We start from the raw sequence: 13192 nt of genomic DNA on the forward strand, positions 1-13192 counted from the left end.
TTAACCCTTGATCTGACAGGCCTTTGTTCTAGAAACTTCTCCTCCCCGGCCTCCTGTGAATTTCTGTCTCTCTGATCCCTTCTTGCCTGGAACCCAGTTCTCTGTTTTTCCTTTAAGTGTAGCTATAGCTGACTCTGATTGATTTCCTGTCCTCCTTTCCACAGTTGGTTCCTAAGCAATCTCATCTACTTGCCTGTCTATGAAAATAGCTTCCAAGTCTGGATCCCAGTCAGGATCCTTCTTCTAGATTCTGGGGCTCTTTTATCAGTGGGTCTTCTGCATAGCTCATTAACATCTCGAAATCAATAGATCTAAAATGAATTCTAATTGCCTTCCCACCCTCTTCCTGGGCTTCTTATTTCCATTGACTTTTCTGAGTGCCTAGGCTTAAAATCTTGCAGTCTTCCAATTTCTTCTCTTTGCCCTTTACATTTAATAAATTTCTATGTTCATTCAGTTCCAACTCTAAAGTATCTTTTACTTACTCACTCATCCCTGTCTCTGTGTTCATGAAATTATTAGGTTGGTGCAAAAGTAATTGCGGTTTTTGCAATTACTTTTAATGGCAAAACCCTCAATTACTATTGCACCAACATAATGCTTCAATTTGTCTTTCTAAATTGCTAGAATTCCAGATTCGGAAGGAAGACTTCCTGTAGATGAAGATCCAGAAGCCCAGTGGATTGGAGGACTTATCCTGAAACAGGAGTTGGTACTAGGCATTTAGACCTTGAGTTTTACGATCGGTGGGCATTGCACCACTTGTGCTTGCCAGGACTATATTGCACCAGCCTTCCAACGGTTGTGCCTCAACTAGTCATCCACTTTCAAAACCTTCTTAACCTTGGTGCCAGATTAAAGTTCCTAAAGCATATTGTTGGTTGCTTTCGTGAGGAGCCTTCAGGAACTTCCTGAAGCCAAACTCTATATATCATGGCCTTCCCCTGCTTACCAAGTTTCATGTGCCTCAACCCTAATCACTACTAAACAAACAAAACTATCTACTGTTTTTCAAAAATGCAGGGATTTCTTGCCTCCCAGCCTTCGCCTAGCTGAGTCCTCTGACCAAATGGTGGAGAAGTGTGCTTTGAGCATACTTTGTGCCATCCAACTGCTGTAGATTCCTGTTCCACGACTTGTCACCTGTTCAACTTAGGTAAGTTAATAAATTTCTCCAAGAAAAGTAATAACATCTCATAAAGGTGTTTAGAAGATATAAATCAGAAAAAAATTCATTTAATGCATTTAGCTTAGTGCCTGTATATAAGTATCCAATAAGTATTCCTCCTTATTAATAAATTATATAATTCATTAAGTCTAATAACATGCTTTTTTAAAGAATCATAAGTCTAATAACACGCTTTTTTGATCTTTGCTTCTCACTACTCCTCAAGCCTCAGCCAAGATACTCCCACCTCCCCAAGACATTTCTCAATCTCCTTAGCTGGAGCTCTCTCCCTTGAATGGTTGAAGTAATCTATTTGTTTTTCTTTCTTTCTGGTGAAATGGAAAGCTTCCTGACTCACATTCTGGTACATAATTTGTGTATATAATATTCATTATTAAGAATTTTTGCACTTTTTTGTATTTTAAGAACAGAGCTGTGAACACATAAACTATTCTTCGGATGAATATGTTATTGCTAAAAGTATCTAGTTTTATAAGTAGAGCCACACTCTCAGTCTACAGAGCTCCACTTGTTAAGTTGTAAACTGTGAAAGATCTGAGATGTTGCACTACTTGCAAGCTAACAGTTGTTTTTTGTTTGTTTGTTTGCATGAGACAAAGTCTTGCTCTGTTGCCCAGGCTGAAGTGCAGTAGCGTGATCTCGGCTCGCTGCAACCTACGCCTCCCAGATATAAGCAATTCCCCTGCCTCAGCCTCCCAAGTAGCTGGGATTACAGGCATGTATCACCACGTCTGGCTAATTTTTTTACTTTTAGTAGAGATGGGTTTTGCCATGTTGGCCAGGCTGGTCTCGAACTCAAGTGATCTGCACTCCTGAGCCTCCCAAAATGCTGGGATTACAGGCATGAACCACCGCGCCTGGCCTTTAGGGTTAATATACAATCACCCTTTAATTCAGGTGTCAGTGCCCTTTGCTCAGGAAATTCCGAGTGTACAGAAATGTAAATATGTTTATGGAAATTTGTCTGCAGACTATTTACAGGGTCATCAAAAACTAACAGTATTTATGTTTTTGACATTAACAGACATAAATGACTACAAACAAAAAGCAACAGCATATTTTGCTATTGACAATAAAAATAGAGTCACTTGATCTAACAGATGCTGGAATGCTTTACTCCAGGCCATGGTACCCTGACTGTGGAGAACACAGGCTGCTGACTATACACACTGGGAATTACCCTCAGTGAAGGAATTGCCTTGCCAAGGTTAGACCCTTTCCCAGTGAGGATCCTAATGTCTGGCTAATACAGAGATACAAAAGCCCACTCCTTGCTTCCATTTGCATCAAAACTGACAGACCATCCCATCTTCAGGGTTTCCTGCAGGATGTGCCAAGGCCTCAGTTGCAAACACATTTGGGGAGGACCTCTCCTCTTGGCCAATCTTGCCTTTCTCACTTCCTTACATGTGCATGCACATATTTCTGCAGAGAACTCCCTGACAAATTATCTGCCTGCAATTCTCCCTCTCAGAGTCTGTTCCCAGGGAATACAACCTAAGACAGGTGGCCTCTTTCATTGAAAGTAAAATATTGGCTACAGAAAGGTCTATATAATTTTCCTCAATCTTAGAATTAGTACTGTTATCCCTTCTCTGAGAATGGTTATATTTTAAATATTTAAAAAAGTTCTCATATAGAGAGCAGAGTTTCAAATGCATAACTTTTTGAGTGTGATTAAAAATCTCCTTTTTGGTGTATGAACTTGTCACCCCAGGAATTTTACAAAAGGTTTTGGATGTTTGCTCCTGACAGTCCTTCTCACAGCATTCTGGGTAGGTTTGGCATTAAGGTGTGGTTATTTCTAGTATGCTATGCTGCTAACACTTTGTGAAAGAAGGTCCTTGCTTGGTTTTTTTCTTTTTGAAATATTGAGATTTTTCCAAATCGTGCAAGGGGGAAGGAGGGGAATGGTGCAGCCAAAGAGGCAGCATGGACTTAAATTCAAATGAAAGAAAAGTTCATTGATGACAAATGGAAGTAATACACATATTCCCAACATAGTGCAAATGAGCCAAGGACCAGATACAAAGGAGAAGGTTCCCAAACCATTCATTTGCCTAGTTAAAAAGTCATTTCCTGGACCAATTTCTTACTAAGTTAGAATCTCCTGTTATTAGAAACATTTATTCCAGGCTATTTCTTACTAAAGAAGTTAAATCTCAGTGATTGACATCCAACATCCTTATTAAAAAATGAGTCTGTTAGTGTATTTTACTTTATCTCAATTTCATGCTCTATTTAAAGTAAATCTCATGTTCCATGTCACATAACTAGGAATTCAGAATGAATAATCGTTATCCACTACACTAGTTTTCATTTTCTTTTGAGAGAAATGTATAGTTCTGCTCATTTGTGAATAATGCACAGAGGTGTTGTACAGATGCATGCAGATGGCTTCCTTCTTATCTTACATGTCATCCACAGAGATTCAGGAGACTACGTCATATCAAATTCCACCACAGAATCTAATCTCTGAGTTGGCAGAGATTTCAGAGACCATCTAGCCTGCAATTTCCATTAGGGTTCACTCTTTTTTTTTTTTTTTTTTTTTTTTTTTGGTGAGATGGGAGTCTTGCTCTGTTGCCCAGGCTGGAGTGCAGTGGTGCAATCTCGGCTCACTGCAAGCTCCACCTCCTGGGTTCACGCCATTCTCCTGCTTCAGTCTCCTGAGTAGCTGGGACTACAGGTGCCCACCACCACGCCCGGCTAATTTTTTTTTTTTTTTTTCTTAGTAGAGACGGGGTTTCACCCTAGTCTCGATCTCCTGACCTTGTGATCCGCCCACCTCGTTCTCCCAAAGTGCTGGGATTACAGGCATGAGCTACCGCGCCCGGCCAGGGTTCACTCTTGATGTTGCATGTTCTATAGGCTTTAACAAATGTATAATGACTAATATCACACAGCATAAGTTCAGTGCCCTAAAAATCCTCTGTGCTCTACCTATTCATCCTTCCTGCCCTCTAACCTCTGACAACCACTGATCTTTTTATTGTCTCCATAGTTTTGCCTTTTTCAGAATGTCATATAGTTGGAATTATATAGCATGTAGCATCTTACGATTGGCAACATTTGGCCAGGTGTGGTGGCTCACACCTGTAATTTCAGCACTTTGGGAGGCCAAGGCGGGCAGATCACCTGAGGTCAGGAGTTCGAGACCAGCCTGGCCAACATGGCGAAACCCTGTATCTACTAAAAGTACAAAAATTATTTGGCCGGGCGTGGTGGTTCACGCCTGCAGTCCCAGCACTTTGGGAGGCTGAGGCGGGTGGATCACGAGGTCAGGAGATGGAGACCATCCTGGCTAACGTGGTGAAACCCTGTCTCTACTAAATATACAAAAAATTAGCCGGGCATGGTGGTAGGCACCTGTAGTCCCAGTTACCTGGGAGGCTGAGGTAGGAGAATCACTTGAACCCACAAGGTGGAGGTTGCAGTGAGTCAAGATGGCGCCACTGCACTGCACTCCAGCCTGGGAGACAGAGTGAGACTCCTTCTCAAAAAAAAAAAAAAAAAAAAAAAAGATTGACATTTAATAATATGCATTTAAGCATTTAAGATTCCTCTGTATCTTTTCATGGTTTGATAGTTCTTTTTTGTTAGGGCTGAATAAAATTCTATTGTTTGGATGTACCACAGTTTATCCATTTACCTACTGAAGAATCCCTGGTTGATTCTAAGTTTTGGCAATTCTAACTAAAGCTACTATAAACATCTGTGTGCAGGTTTTTATATGGGCACAAGTGTTCAACGTATTTGGGTAAATACCAAGGAGCAGGATTGCTGGGTTGTATGCTAAGAGTATCTAGTTTTGTAAAACACTCCCCAAATGTCTTCAAAAGTGGCTGCTTCATTTTGCATTCCAATCAGCAATGAATGAGTTTCTGTTGCTCCACATCTTTGCCAGCATCTGGTTTTGTCAGTATTTTGAATTTTGGGGTTCTAATACGTATGTGGTGGTATCTGATTGTTTTGATTTGCAAGTCCCTAATGACATAATGTTGAGCATCTTTCTATATGCTTATATGCTATCTGTACATGTTCTTTGGTGAAGTGTCTCTTCGGGTCTCTTGATCATTTTTCAAGTTTTGTATTATCTTTAATGGACAAATAATAATTGTATCTATGTATGGGATACAATATGATAATTTGATATATGTATACACTGTGGGATGATTAAATCAGGGTAATAAGAATATCCATCATGCCAAATGTTTATTATTTATTTTTGATGAGAACATTTAAAACCTTCTCTTTTAGCTATTTTGAGATATATGATATGTTATTATTAACTGTAGTCACCTTTCTGTGCAATAGAGCACCAGAACATGTTCTTTCTGTCTAACTGTAGCTTTTTACCTATTGACAAGAATCTTCCTTTCTCTGTCCACCTCCTCCAGTCCCCAGCCTCTGGAAATCATAATTTTACTCTCTCCTTCTATGAGTTTGACTTTTTAAGATTCCATACGTAAGTGAGATCAGACTGTATTTGTCTCTCTGTGTTTGGCGTGTTTCATTTAACATAAAATCCTCTAGGTTCATTCATGTTGTCACAAATGACAGAATTTCCTGATTTCAAAATATACTACAAAGCAATAATAATTAAAACAGGATGGTAATGGCATAAAAACAGACACATTGACCAATGATATAGGATATAGAGTCCAGAAATAAGCCGACATATCTATGATCAACTGATTTTTGACAAAGATGCCAAAAACACACGATGAAGAAAGGATAGTCTCTTCAATAAATGGTGTGGAAAAACTGGATATCCACATACAGAAGACTAAAAAGGGATCCTTTTCTCACCTCTTACATAAAAATCAACTAAAAATGGATTAAATACTTAAATGTAAGGACTAAAACTATAAAACTACTAGAAGAAAACATAGCTGAAAAACTCCATGACATCGCTCATTTTTAAATCAGTTTATCTTTATGTTGTTGAGTTTTAAGAGTTCTTTGTATATTTCGGGTAATAGTCTTTTATTAGATATGTATTTAGAAATATTTTCTCCCAATCTGTGGCTTGTCTTCTCATTCTCTTGTCAGTGTCTTTCACAGAGCAAAAGTTTTTAATTTTAATAAAGTCTATCTTATCAAGCCTTTCTTTTATAGATTGTGCCTTTGGTGTATCTAAAATGTCATTGCCATACCCATGATCCATCTAGATTTGTATCCTACATTATCTTCTAGGAGTTTTTTTTTTTTCTGAGACAGAGTCTTGCTTTGTCACCCAGGCTGGAGTGCAGTGGTGTGATCTCGGCTCACTGCAACCTCTACCTCCCAGGTTCAAGAGATTCTCCTGTCTCAGCCTCCCAAGTAGCTGGGATTATAGGCGCACCACCACACCCAACTAATTTTTGTATTTTTAGTAGAGACAGCGTTTCACCATGTTGGCTGGGCTGTCTCAAACTCCTGACCTCAGGTGATTCACCCGCCTTGGCCTCCTAAAGTGCTGGAATTACAGGCTTGAGCCACTGTACCCGGCCATTCCAGGAGTTATATAGCTTTGTGTTTACATTTAGGTCTGTGATCCATTTGTGTTATTTTTTGCAAAGGGTGTAATGTCTGTGTCTAGATTCATTTTCTTTGGCATGTAAATGTCCAGTTGTTTCTGTACTGTTTGTTGAAAACACTATCTTTTCTTCAGTATATTGCCTTTGTTTCTTTGTCAAAGATCCATTGACTGTATTTGTGGGTGTCTATTATTGGGCTCTCTGTTCTGTTCCATTGATTGATTTATCAGTTCTTTTGCCAATACCACACTATCTTGATTACTAGAGCTGTACAGTAAATCATCATGTCAGGTAGTCTCAATCCTCTGACTTTGTTCTTCCTCTTCAATCTTGTGTTCAATATTCTTGGTCTTTTGGTCTCCATATAAACTTTGGAATTAGTTTGTTGATATCTGCAAAATAATTTGCTGGAATTTTGATTGGGATTGCAATGAATCTATAGATTCAGTTGGGAAGAACTGACATCTTGACAATATTGAATCTTCCTATTAATGAATAGCCTTTATTTTTTAAGGAATTTTTGCTGGATAAAGTATACTAGGCTGACAGTTTTTTTCTCCTTCAGTGTAGTATAGTTGTCATGCTTTGTCTTTTATCTTACATTGTTTCTGATAAGAAATCTGCAGTTTTTATTTGTGCTCCTTAGTGTATAATTTTTTTTTCTTTGGGCTGCTTTTAAGACATTTCTTTATGATTTATTTTTAATGATTTGATTATCATGTGCCTTGATGTGATTTTCTTCTGTTGATCGTGCTTAGTGTTCATTATATTTCTTAATTTGTGGATTTATAACTTGCATCAAATCTTATATTCATGTGTACCTTTAAATCTTTCAGCATATTTATAAGAGATATTTAAAGTCCCTGTCTGCTAATTTCATCTTCTCTGTAATTTCTGGATATGTTTCTTTTGATGATTATACTCCTTATTATGAGTGATATTTTACTTCTTTGTGTAGCATTTTTTGCTTGGATGTTACATTGCAAGTTTATGTTGTTGAGTACTAGATTTCATCATCTTTTCTTTAAACAATGTTGAACTTTATTCTAGATTAAATTAGTTTCAGTTCAGCTTGATCTTTTTGATGTTTGCTTTTAAGTTTTGTTAGAACAAGTGTAGATTAGCCTTTATTTTTAGGGCTAGTTTAGTCTTAATTCTATGATGTGATCTTTTTAGGGTCTCTACTAAGTACTGTGTGTATGTAACATGGATTCTTCACTCTGGCTAGTTGGGACTAAACATCTTCTAGTACTATGTGAGCTTGTGGCATTGTTCAGCTTACAACTCTCTAGCATCATGGGGCTGTACCTATGCATGCATGCCTCACTGCTCAGTAACAGGTCGAGGGGCTTCCTCTGCAAGTTCCTCTTCTTTCTCTGCATATCTGCCTCTAGTCCATGTCTCCTCACCTCGCTGTGCCCACTGAACTCTGCTCAGGATTTCCCTGTTTGCACTATTGCCCGAAAAGGCAATCCAGATAGAAAGTGAGGGCAATTATAGGGCTAATTATGTTTGTTTTCCTTTGCTCAATGTGCTGTCTGTCATACAATGTATGAAAACAGTTGTTTAATTCTGCCCATTAAAAAAATTATTCATGGATGGGCCAGGCACAGTGGCTCATGCCTGTAATCCCAGCAATTTGGGAGGCAGAGACAGGTGGATCACTTGAGGTCAGGAGTTCGAGACCAGCCTGGCCAACATGGTGAAACCCTATCTCTACTAAAAATACAAAAGATAAATTAGCCGGGTGTGGTGGCATGTGCCTGTAATCCCGGCTACATAGGAGACTGAGGCAGGAGAATGGCTTGCAACTGGGAGGCAGATATTGCAGTGAGTCGAGATCACACCACCGCACTCCTGCCTGGGTGACAGGGCGAGACTCCATCTCAAAAAAAAAAAAAAAAAAAAAAGAAAAAATTATTCACGGATGGAGGGCAAGTTGAGTTTCAATAACTTCATTGTGAATAGAAACAGAAGTTCTTTCACATTTATCTTTAAAGCTCTCTCTGCAGGTATGCCATTGTGGTTTTGATTTCAATAATTCATATGTTTTTCTATCTAATGGTTTTTAATTTCAATTATTATACTTTTCATCTTTGTAATAGTATTTGATTGATTTTTATATCTACCTTATTCTATTCTGACGGTGGTTTGTTTCTTGCTCCTATTTTGTATGTCTCATTTTTTCCAAATATTAAACATAAGTACTTTGCATTCTGTATTTAATAATTCCAGTGTCTGAGAACTTCGATGGGGCTAATTCTGCCTCTTCATGTTTGTGCTGAGTCTTTCTTACAGTGCCTTGATTCCTTGTGTGTCTCTCAGTTTAAGACTCTGAGCTCATATTTGATGGGGTTTTATTTGTTGAAATCCTTTAAGACTGGGCTTAACACTCCAGAGATTTTACTTTTGTCTCTGCCAAGCTCTCACAGGGTTGTTAGCCTGAGATTGCTTTAAGGTAACTCACCAGCTTGGGATTTCCTGGACCACAAGTATAATGCAAATTAGAATGGCAAAAACACATTAGGGTAAGCCGTGGTCATAAATTCTCCAGGGTATTGTTTTCTCCTCGTACCCAGAGCTGGAACCCAGAAAGACACCCTTTTTTTTTTTTTTTTTTTAATCAGTTCACTGTTCTGGTAGGTGAACTTTTTCCATAGTTCACACTTTTACTGAGGTTGTAACCCTTGAGGATGGGGAAGTCTGTCTCAGTTCCAAGTCTTCACCACTTGTGGACCCTCATTTCCTGGTTTCCACTAGCCTTTAGAAAATGAATTTTTAGGCTACAGAGATTGGTAGATACCCTCAAGGGCAAGCAGAGTCAGCTTTAATTTACTACCTTTTCAAATTCTTTTTTTTAACCTCTGAAATTTTTATAATTACTATTGTTAAGATTAGCCTTGCAAATAAGGGTAAATAAAATAATTCCTGAGGATATAGAAACGAGGGTAAATCATAAATGGCAGACAGCGTTCTGCTTCCATCTCTCCAGATAAGGGCTCTTAGGGGTTGCTGTTTTAGACGGGGGTGCCAAACATCCAAATCCATGGGGAATATACCACACCTGCTTGTCAATCTTTTAAATTGACAGTAATTGTATCAATTCTATGGGGTATATACTGTGATGTTTTCATATAGTTTTACCTTGTGGAATGATTAAGTCACACTAACAAATCTAGCACCTCACATACTTATATTTTGTTGTGGTGAAAGCATTTAATATCTAATCTTTTAACAGTTTTGAAATATACAGGCCAGGCACAGTGGCTCACACCTGTAATATCAGCACTTCGGGAGTCTGAGGTGGCAGGATCACTTGAGCCTAGGAGTCTGAGACCAGCCTGGGTAACAGAGTGAGATCTCCATCTCCACAAAAAATTTAAAAATTGGGCAGGCATGGTGGTACACACCTACAGTCCCAGCTGCTTGAAAGGCTGAGGTGGGAGGATTGCTTGAGCCTGGGAGGTCGGGGCTGTGGTGAGCCGTGGTTGCACCACAGCACGCCAGCCTGGGTGACAGAATGAGACTCTATCTCAAAAAAAAAAAAAAAAAAAAAAAAAAGAAATATACAATGCATTGTTATTTATTACATTCACCATTCTGGGCAATAGCTTGTCTTTCTTTAAAAAAAAAAAAAAAAAAAAAGATCAGCTTCATACTTAAAAAGATGTTTATTATACTTAATCCAGGATCTCTAGGTGACTCATAGTGGGAACATTTTTCAGGCTGGCTAGATCACCACAATGCTTAAAATGCAAGTCTATCATTCTCGTTCTTCCCACGGCTGGCACCTCCTCTTCCTGTAGGTCTCATCTCAAATGCCAACATCCTATCTAAGTATCCACTTTCCCTACCAGTTATTTGCTACCACATTACTTTTGATTTTTTTCTCTCATCACACTGTACAATAATATTTTTTCAAAAGATTTTCCTATGTACTCCCCCTGTCTCTCCCACTCGTGTGTAAGAACTATGAGAGTAGATACCAAGTCTTTCGATTTTCTTCTGTGTTTTCAGCCCTGAGGCCAATTGCTGGTCAGAGTAAACACTCAAATATTGGTTGGATGAATAATTTTTTTTTCTTGAAGCAAATATAAATGGATACACAACCTAAAATATGTTTCTAAAACATAAGATGATGTCAGTAAGTACAGCATATCAATGTCCGGAATTCTCAGTTTGTTGTTTATACTTTGTGGTCTCAACTTATCAAAAAGTCCAATAAATTCTGAAGTTGTTATTCCTTTATCAAAAATGTAAGAAAGTGATTTTTATTTCAGCATATTGAGTGTAAATAACATTTTTTTAAAGTAAGAATCATGAAAACATGCCTAAAGAAAGTGGCCTAAAATTATTTTCAGGATATGACACCTCCCAATCTCCAAACAAAATGAAGAGTCCATATGCCACTTACCTTGTTTGTGTGTAAGGGAGAAGAACTGCTTCACGGAGAAGCGAGTTTTGTACTTAGCTATTTTGACTAATGAAATCCTATAACATCTCTGAGCTTAGAAAATGTAATAATCTAAATATGGTTAATTTTCCCTCTAGCAAAATCTGGAAATTCTCTTGTTTTAATAAAATCCTCGTAATGTTTATAAGATATTCCTTTTTCTTTTTTTTCTTTTTCCTTTTCCTTTTCTTTTCTTTTCTTTTTTTTTTTTTTTTTTTTTTTGAGACAGAGTCTTGCCCTGTCACCCAGGCTGGAGTGCAGTGGCATGATCTCGGCTCACTGCAACCTCACCTCCCAGGTTCAAGCAATTCTCTGCCTCAACCTCCCGAGTAGCTGCGATTACAGGTGCTTGCCACCACACCTGGTTAATTTTTGTATTTTGAGTAGAGACAGGGTTTCATCATCTTGCCAGGCTGGTCTTGAACTCCTGACCTCGTGATTCACCTGCCTTGACCTCCCAAAGTGCTGGGATTACAGGCATGAGCCACTGCACCCGGCCTTTAAGATATTTCTTTTGGAAAAAAAAATTCCTGGAATAAGGGCAATCATGTACCCTAACCCCAAACAGCAATGACAACAACCAAAAAGCAAGCATTTATGACAATAGGCGAGGCCCTGAGTTGAGAGATTTATGTGCATTTCCTTAATAAAACCTTAAAGATCCTCTTAGAAGATAATTATTATTCCCACCTACAGGTGAGTAAACTTTGGTAAACAGAGAAGTTGCTCAAGGTTGCACAGTTACAAAGTTAGTGAAATCCATGTTCTTAATAATTCTTTATATTGTTCCACAAAGAAACATTTTCAATATTTAGTCCTTATGTTTTGGAAGCAGATGTAGGTCTTGAATTTCTAGGGTGGATGACTCCACATTTTCTTGTTTTATTAGTGGAAAACCAAACCAGAAATCACGATTTGAAAGGGTATATTCTTGGGCCATTCTATGTAATACAAACCTAAGCCATTTGGGGACTTTATTCATACATATTTCCAATATATCCTATTTTAAGGATAATATCAGTGACATTTAATTCACAATTGTATAATGAATTTTATTCAACTTCAGGGACAATTGCTATTTGATCTCAGCCTACAACCATAAATCTTGTAGAACTACTATTTCATGAACGTTCCCTAACTAGTCACTCTTTGGTTAAAAATCTCAGCTGGGTTTAACATATCTGTGTTAAAGAAGACTCCAAGTCAGGCATCTGGATTCTATAAGAAGGGTTTTCCACTTTCTTGTATTTCAGGTTAAGGTAATTCTAAAGAATTACACATGAGCTAATTTGTTTCTTTAACTCTGATCGCTTTAAAAAATTTGTAATTCTCCGTATCACCTACATAAAATGCTTTGATACATACTGTCTATAGCTGGAGAACTACTGATATATAAAAAAGCGTCTGGGTTAGCTCTGCCTACGTCATTTGATTTAGCTTTGTGTTCTTTTGCTTTTATGTTTTCATCCTTTCTCCTTATTCTTCCAGGGTTTCATCTGATTGGAAAGTTAAGTTCTTAGTACTGAGTGGCTAAAAAAGAAATGTTTAAATCCACCTAGACACTATGTACCAAATACACTCAACCATAACCACACCAGTGATGATGCCCTCTAGTGGGCAGCACTGGTACCTGAGGATAAATCCCTTCTCCTCCCCCTGGTGGAAGTGGAAAAGTATCAAAGACTTTCAGAGAGCTGCTGAAATTTGATGAAGGCCGTGTTCAACTTGATTGCCACTAAACATTTAAAAATCACAGGCTTTTTGGTAAATAATAAACAATATAGGCATATGTCTCTGAAAAGACTTCTCCAACTTAGATTTTCCAAGGCCACTAGCTTCTTTTTTGTTGTCCTGTTTTGTTTAACTACAAACCAAAGCTAAAGAAATGATACAATGGTCTCATATTCAAGGATCTTATAGATTTTCTACAGAAAATATGAGTTGTAAAACGAACGGAGAGTTCTTTAAGCAGCCTCAGAGAAATTATTACCTTGTGTCAAATTCAAAATGGATTGTCAACTACGTCAT

The 13192-nt window shown here is 38.1% G+C and overlaps 1 protein-coding gene across 2 annotated transcripts in view; it reads right to left on the minus strand.

Moving 5' to 3' along the window:
• The window catches only part of SPHKAP (SPHK1 interactor, AKAP domain containing), a 194954-nt gene that overhangs the window by 14892 nt on the left and 166870 nt on the right, over positions 1 to 13192 (minus strand). The window lies entirely within an intron of this gene.

The sequence above is a fragment of the Chlorocebus sabaeus genome, chromosome 10, assembly GCF_047675955.1.
Source record: "Chlorocebus sabaeus isolate Y175 chromosome 10, mChlSab1.0.hap1, whole genome shotgun sequence".
NCBI classification, from domain to species: domain Eukaryota; kingdom Metazoa; phylum Chordata; class Mammalia; order Primates; family Cercopithecidae; genus Chlorocebus; species Chlorocebus sabaeus.